General features: G+C 40.2%; 1 pseudogene; it reads right to left on the bottom strand.

Annotated features, from left to right (window-relative positions):
• Positions 1–8003: 8003 nt before the first annotated feature.
• LOC102875332 lies at positions 8004–8364 on the bottom strand (annotated as a pseudogene).
• Positions 8365–8682: the final 318 nt, after the last annotated feature.

Here is an 8682-nt window from a genome sequence, read left to right as displayed (position 1 = left end):
GGTCTGCTTTTCCAGCAGCGAGATGACTCACTCCCCACCTCTAAGAAGCCAGAGAAACTCCTTTGGGATGTTCTCCTTCAGGTCCTGCATCCACCCATTCACCCACCTAAATAATCATTCCAGCTCAGAGTCACTCACATGCTTGTGAGGTTGCATCTTGGAAAGCAGCTTATGGACTCAAATGACAATTTTTTGGACTAACTGTCCATCAGGGAGTGAACTACGCCACTAGTGCCTCTTCTGCGCCCTAAAGGGCTCTGCATATCGCAGAAAAACACACAACAAGATTTTCCTTGGAAGTAGTAAGCAAGGAATTTAATCTCTGAAACTCTAGGTGGCACAAACCATTAAGTGCTCAAGTACTAACCAACAATACTAACCAAAAACTTAAGGGAGGGACTGCTGAAGAAAAGTCTGGCAATCTGCTTCTGTAAGGTCACAGCCATAGAGAGCCTATGGAGCACAGCTCTTCTCTGTGCACAAGTCCCTGCTGTAAGTTTGAATCAGTAATGCTTCCATTTTGGTTTTGTTTTCAGATGTGCACACTGTGTGAAATTGTGTGCCTCAGGAAAGGCTACATGTCTTAAGAAGAGAGAAAAATCACAGGTAAGAATGCAAATATATACATAAGGACACAAATACAAATATACAATATTTCTTTCTGTCAACTTGTCCATCCTTTTGAATATGCAACCATCCACCATCCATCCATCCATCCATCCATCCATCCATCCATCCATCCAACCATTCACATATCTGTTTTATTCTATTGAACAGAGCTGTCTCAGTCTACACAAAGGAACTCAGATATAACTGAGTCCGAGTCGCTAGCATGGCCCTCTCACCATCTGATCTGGACCCTTGCTATAACCCTCCCCTCTGAGCTTTCCTTTCCATATAGCTGTGGAGCTTTGGAAAGAAAACAAGGGCTTTCCTGTGGGCTGTACTTTTTGCCTGTTCAGTGGGAGCTGGTGAAAGAACTGGCATGACAAGCCCTTGAGGCTGAGTCCTGTTGATTAGGGGATGGATTGTGAGCAAGCAGCTGCACTCGCACGGCCTCCTTAGTGACCCTTGCCAATATCCCTCACCCATGACCCAGAGGGACTGTCTCCAGGGAAAGCAAGTTCAGACTTTGTGTCTATCAGGCTGCGGCTCCCAGCATCATAGTAGCTGTGTGATGGAGCATTTTCTGATGTTGACACCAGGCAGTAGGAGCAGGGCAGAGGCTGGTTTCTCATTTCACATTGAGCTGTCATCCAGAAAGGCCTGCTGCTTATCCTGAGCGTCATAGTTCAACCATGCCGGCCTGACATCCTCCGATTGCTCCCCCTGGCTGCCTTATCCACTGCCATAACTTATAAACTTAGAATACTTTGCTTCAGGCTAACATCTAGGAATGATGTTTTCTCTATTGAGACTTATAAGAACACATTTTCTTTCCTAATGCACCATTTTCCTGAAGAATATTCCTATTTCTTTCCTTGTCCCTTACAATTACTCATTAGTTAAAATAAAATGTAATATTCCATTGTATTTGTGATGTTAAATGATTTGATTGACAGATAAAGCAATGGTATTTACCAGAAGAACTAGCAAACTTTACTTTCTCTTAATATACTCCATTTACTTAGCTCTGTAGAGCCAATCAAGTGGGTTTATACATTTGAAGGTTATCCAGATAATTCTTTTCCAAGAGTAACAGCACCAAGACAGTCGTACAAGGACATGTCCTTCAACATGTAAAGCTCAAAGAGACACTAGGAGACTTTGGAGTAATTGCATGCTTTCTAAACACAGATGGGTATCATTTGTAGCATGATTGCTAGTGTAATGATTTTCGAGGTCATTTTTTCTGGCCAGAATTTGTATAAGTATTTGAATTCCTAATTTATTCTGATCTTGTGACCAAAAAGAGTAATGTAACTGTATTTTTTTAAAGAAAAAAATCTTCATGAGAGATAGATTGATAGATAGAGATTTGGATAGATGGGGGGCTAGATGGGGAGAGAGGGAAAGAGAGAGAAAAAGAGAAAGAGAGAAAGAGAGAGAGAGAGAGAGAGACATGCATTAGCCTTAGAGTTTGTTTCTACAAAGTTGGTTCCAACCATAGTGATCAGCAGGCCCTGCTTCCTCTGCAGGAGCCTGTCCGCCATGGCTAACCCTACTGGTATGTGAACTCTCCATGGCTTAGCCTCAACACCACAGTAACATGCCAGCCACCATCCCGTGATACTGACAGATGTCGTATTTTTCCTTAATGGAGAAGTATTAACACACAAAAACTTAGCTCGTTTGTTATGATTTCAGAGTCAATGTGGGGAGTTAACAGTTACTTAATTGCTTATGTAAAGAAATGATACACCTGTAGATGACCAATCTTGTCCTGAGTGATTTACTGCCTCTGAAAGCTTCTGGAGGGTCAGCTATGGGTCCGTTCTGACTCATCAGGACATGACAACAACAAGGTACGGATTCTAGTTTGGTCAATTGAGAAATTAAATTAAACAATAGTCTTTGGAGAAAAGATTAAAACTGTCGATGATTTCAACTTATTTTGATCTATAATCAATATGGTTGGTACCAGCACTCAGGAGATCAGGAGACATACTGCACTGAAAAGTCTGCAGTCAGGGCCTTCTCCAAACTATTTAAGAGTGATGATGTCAGTTTGAGGAATAAGAAGTGCCTGATTCAGACCATGATCTTTTCAATCACTTGCTATGCATTGGAAAGTTGGTCAATTAATAAAGATGAAAGAGGTAGAATTGATGCCTTTGAACTTTGGAGTAGAGTAATAGATATCTCATGGACTGTCAAAAGAATAAACAGACATACCTTCGAGAAGGTAAAGGCAGAGTGCTTCTTGGCAATAAGGATGATAAACTTCAACTCACACACTTTGAACAACTTGCTAGGAGAGATTATTCTCTGGAGAGGAACAGTATGCTTGGGAAGGCAGAGAGACGGTGAAAGAGAAGAATACCCTCAACCAGGTGTATTGACACAGTGACTACTGCAAAGGGCTCTAGTGTGTCAGAAATTGTGAGAATGGCAGAAGTTATGGCAGGGTTCAGATTTGTTGTTCATAGGGTCACTATGAATCTTATTCAAATCAATGGAACTTAACAATAACAAATTTAATGAAGCAAGCCAATCAAGTTAAAAAAAATTAGAATGATCTCCAAGTAGGCAGCTATTTGTATGAAGAAATATATTTGGATACATAGATGTTTACAATTATAAAATATCTGTGGAATAATAAATGACAAACTGACATCATTAGCTCTCTCTGTAAAGGTAGGGGAGCTGGATGAGTGAGAGATAAGATGGTTGGAAGGGTACCCAACTTTTTAAATTTTGTACTCTTTAAATAATCTTTAAGTCAAAAGACAAATTGTATTGGGAAAGTCAGCTATCAGGGACCTCTCCAAAGTACTGAAGAGCAATGACGTCTGTCTGGAGACTAAGGTGCACCTGATTCAGGCCATTGTTGTTGTTGTTGTTAAGTGCCATCGAGTCACTTGCAACTCATAGCGATAGTCTTCGCCATTGCTTTCTATATGTCAGAGAGCTGGACAATGAGAAGGGATGATAGGAAGATAATTTATGCCTTTGAATTTTTGTGCTGCAGAAGAGAGTTGAATATACCATAGACTGCAAGGAGAATAAACAGGTTCATCCTGAAGAGGGTGAAATCAGGCTGCTTCTTAGAGGCAAGGATTCTAAGGCTTTGTCTGACATACTTTGGTCATGTTGCAAGGAAAGGCCAGTCCTTGGAAAGGGACATCATGCTTGGAGGGGTGGAGGGACAGAGAAACAGAGGAAGACCATTGATGAGATGGATTGATTCAGTGACTGGAATAATGAGGGTAGTTGTGTCAGAGACAGTAAAGTTGGTATAGGATAGAGTAGGTTTCAGGGCTGTTGTACATATAGGGTCACTATGAGTTGAAAGAAACTTGATGGGACATAACAAAAACAAAAAAACCAACTCTTCACAGGCAGAAGCCTTTTAAAGATACTAAAAAAAACCCAATAAATAAAACATGGCTGGCTCTGATACGTATAGTCTAATCTTGGACTTATTATCCATAAAAGTGTAATGAACTTGAACATCCAGACTCTCATCCTCTGTCCTTTCCCATAGCTTGGGGCAGTGTATTCTAGAGACTCGAACATCTTTGGACACATTTCCTTTAGAAATAAAAATAAGATTGTAATTTTATTTATGATGAGAACATTGAATGAAATAATGAATATAAACCGCAGATAATAACTGCTTAATTTTGCTGGCACTCCTTTTTTTCCTAGGCTCCTGTGTGTGTCTTCTACTAAAGTTAATACAGATATTGTTAGGCTGCTTTGAGGCTTTTAGAGTATTATTTTTTTCAAACTTCTCATAAAGCAAATACCCTTACACCTTTACACATGCTCTCAGTTATCACACACTATCAGAATTGAGAAGGGTGTATGCCAGGGGTGTGTCCTATCTCTATACCTTTTCAATCTATATGCAGAACAGATTATCCAGAAGGCTGGGCTGTGTGAGGAGAAGTGTGGAATCAAAACTGGAGGTAGAATCATCAGCAGTCTGTGTTATGTAGATGACACAACCCTGATTGATGAAACTAAGGAGGACTTGAAGCGCTTGCTGCAGAGGGTCAAAGACTGCAGCTTTCAATATGGATTGAGGCTCAATATCAAGAAGACAAAGATTGTCACCACTGGGCCAATTGGCAGCATTAGGATGGATGGTGAAGAGATTGAGATTGTTCTCAGCTTTAGTCTGCTTGGCTCCACAGTCAATATTCTTGGTACCAGCATCCAGGAAATTTAAAGACATATTGCAATGGGAAAGTCTGTGATTAGAGTCTTCTCCAAAGTACTGAAGAGCAATGGTGTCACTCTGGAGACTTAGATGCACCTGATACAGGCCATGGTCTTTGCAATCACTTAATATGCATCAGAGAGTTGCACAATGACTAGGGAAGATAGAAGGAGAATCTATGCCTTTGAGCTGTGGTGTTGGAGGAGAATATTGAATGTATCATAGACTAAGAAAATGAACCAGTTCATCCTCTATGAGGTGGATTGATTCAGTGACTGGGGTAATTGGGGTGAGTGTGTAGGAGACAGTGAGATAGATTGGCACAGGATAGAGCAGAGTTTAGGGGGGTTGTACATAGGCTCGCTATGAGTTGCAGGTGACTTGAGGGTGCATAACAACAACATATTCATATATCAATCATTGTAGAAGGATACATTGATCGTGCTGATCTAGCAGACCACAGTCCAGGGATGGAGGTTCTGTGATGTGTAAGACATACCTCCTGATTTGGGAGCTTTTGGCAAAATGTAGACATTGCTCCCTCCCTGGTCAAGGGAACATAAAGGCCAAAGCATAGTTCAGAACTTGCACAGACTCAGGCAACAACTTTCTACATGATTTCGGAAAAATCACTTATTTAGTTTCTACAAAGTAGTAATAATCATAATTGAATCATCCAGTTGGGTTACATTTCTCATGGATATGTAAGCATGTATATTTATATTCACCAAATGAAACAAAAATTCTTTCAAATATAAAGTAACTGCTTTATATCGCATAAACCACCATCTCCACCAAGATTAGTGACAGACTTGGTGATTGTTCCTAGAAGGTTAAGACACATCACACACTTCACTTTCCTTCCTTCCAACACGCTCCTCTCATAATTAGAAAATGTTCTTTTGAGGTGTTCCTTGTAAGCAGATATAAATTCCTATTTGAGTGAATAATTAGGAAGCAGTTGTGAGAGGTTTTCATGTGTGGATCAGAATCTGGATGAATAAGAAGAATTTAAATCTGGGGCTAATAGAGGGCAGAGGAAACAGAAAATAGAAGTTAAGAAGGAAGAGAATGAATAGGGAGAGAAATGTGAGTGAGGAAGAGAGGGAGGAAAGGACCATCATAGCAGTTATTCACAAAGAATACGGAGGCCAGTCATTACAGGTCCTTCCTCCTAGGATTTAGTCACCTTTGTTTAGGGTGACCTGGCCTCTTCTGTATGGAAATGCTCTACATCTTTTGGAGTCAATGAATGAAAGAGTGCAGTTCATTTCATCTTAGTGAGCAGAGGTTTATGGCCATTATGCTCTTCTGCAGCAAGTGCTTTAAGTCCTCCTCACTTTCAGCAAGCAAGATTGTGTTGTCTGCATAATGAAGGTTATTGATGAGTCTTTCTTCAATTCTGATTCCACATTTTTCTTCATAGAGTCAAGATTCTTGAGTAATTGCCTCAGTATACAGCCTGAATAGGTGTTGAAAAAGGATACAACCCTGATACACCCCTTTTTTAATTTAAAACGATGTCGTGTTCTCTTGCTCTGTTCACACAACAGTCTCTTGCTCTAGGTATAGGTTTCAAATGAGCACATTTAAGTGTTCGGAGATTCTGTTCTTTTCAGTGTCAGCCATAATTTTTTATTACACAGTCAAAATGTGGAAAGGTAGGAATGTTTCCTTAGAGAAGAATACCATACTTGGCAAGGCAGAAGGTCAGAGGAGAGGAATACATTCAACCAGGTAGATTTACACAGAGACTACAGTAGTGGACTAAAGTGTATCGGAGATTGTGAGGATGGCACAGGATAGGACAGGGTTCAGATCTGTTATTCATAGAATCATTGTGAGTTATATTCAATTTGATGGCATCTAACTACAACACCCAGTGAAATGCTTTTGCATAGTCAATAAAGCACAAATAGACATTCTAGTGGTAGTCCTTGCTTTCAACCATGATCCATCTGACATCAGTACTACCTTAGTATTTCTTTCTTGTGGTCCTATATTTCACTGAGTGCTGTGTATTAGAGTATCCTACTGTTGTGGTGCTGTTAACATTAATTTTGAGTATTTTGCAGCTCTATCATTTGAACCAAAGAAAATAAAAATCAAAAGTGCTGTACTTGCTTGGCATTTCTTAAGCTGAAGGAACTGAAGAACAAATTCAAGCCTCGACTTACAATTGGGAAGACTATTAAATAATCCAGGAAGCATTAAAAAAAGATTGGACTATACAGAGTCACTGTACCAAAAGGAACTGGCAGACAGAAGAATTTAATGAAACATCATATGAGCAAGAGTCTGTGGTGATGAAGGAGGAAGTTCAGGCAACTCTGAAAAGAATTGTAAAAACCAAAGCCCCCAAAATTGACATCATACCAATTGACATATTTAACAAATAGATGCTGCTCTGAATCCACTCACTAAGTTGTGCAATCTGGAGAAGAACCACTTGACCACTGACTGAAAGATAGTTTATATTTGTTTCCATTCCAAAGAAATTAACAAACAAAATCATTAATATCACATGTAAGTAAGATACTGCTGAAAATTATCCATAAACAACTAGAACAGTACATCAACAGAGAACTGCCAGATGTGCTGGCTGGGTTTAAAAGAGGCCTTGATATTAGGGATATTATACCTAATGTTAGATGGATCTTAGCTGAAAGCAGAATCTATCACAGGAATGTCTATCCGTGCTTCATTGACTATGCAAAGGCGTTTGACAGTGTGGATCACAACAAACTGTGGCTGCCTTTGGGAATAATGGGAATCCTAGAACATTTGACTGTGCTTATATGAAACCTATATTTGGGCCAGGAAGCAGTTGTCAGAACAGAACAAAGAGACACTGCATGGTTCAAAATTAGGAAAGGTGTACACCAGGAAAGTATCCTATTCCTATACCTTTTCAGTGTATATGCAGAACAGATCATCCAGGAGACTGGGCTGTATGAGTAGGAATGTGGCATCAGGATTGGAGGAAGACTCATAAACGACTTGTTTTATATAGATGACACAGTCCTGCTTACAGAAACTGAAAAGGACATGAAGCGTTTGCTGCAGAATGTCAAGGTCTGAAGCACTCATAACGGATTGAAGCTCAACATCAAGAAAACAAAGATTTTCACTATTTTTTTTTTTTTTAGTTTTGTGTTTTATTTATTTAAGAAGTTCAGGCCTTGACTGCGTATTTCCGCAGTGGGTACAGGCGCTCTTTTCGCTGCTTCTTGGTCTTCAGGTTCTCCTCCTGCTTGTTGAGCCTTCGGCGCATGGCACGTGTTTTCTTGGGCCGCAGATCCAGGGTTTGTACTTCTTGCCCTTATAGTATTTTCTGAGGTTCTCCTTCTGAGTCTGGTTAATAACAGTGAGAACATGGGCAATGGATTTTCGGACAACTCGGATTTTGGAGAACTTAGAAGCCTGTCACTTTGGCGACTTGGGAAAGCTCCGCCTTCAGATCGTCCAGCTCCTCCTTCTTCTTTTGACAGCTCCTTCTTCTTTCTGCGAAGGTCCCAAGCCTTGATTTTGGCCATGGCTGAGCGATAGAACCTGGCTGCCACCTGATCCAAGCCCAAAAGAAAGAGCAGATTTTCACTATTGAGCCAATTGGCAGCATTATCATAGATGGCAAAGAGATTGAGATTGCTAACAACTTTAGTTTGCTTGGCTCCACAGTCAACTCTTACTACTAGTGGCCATGAAATCAAAAGATGAAATTCATTGGAAAAGTAGGTTGTCAGTGACCTTTCCAAAGTCCTGAAGAACAACGACGTCAGTCTAAAGACTAAGATATTCCTGATCCAGGCCATAGTTTGGAAATTGCTTGCTATGTGTCAGAGAGATGGGCAATG

Source organism: Elephantulus edwardii, unplaced genomic scaffold (assembly GCF_000299155.1).
Source record: "Elephantulus edwardii isolate Elephantulus edwardi_28Jun2011 unplaced genomic scaffold, EleEdw1.0 scaffold00204, whole genome shotgun sequence".
NCBI classification, from domain to species: Eukaryota; Metazoa; Chordata; class Mammalia; order Macroscelidea; family Macroscelididae; genus Elephantulus; species Elephantulus edwardii.
Note: the sequence above shows the minus strand (reverse complement) of the source record. Positions and strands in the feature narration are given on the sequence as shown.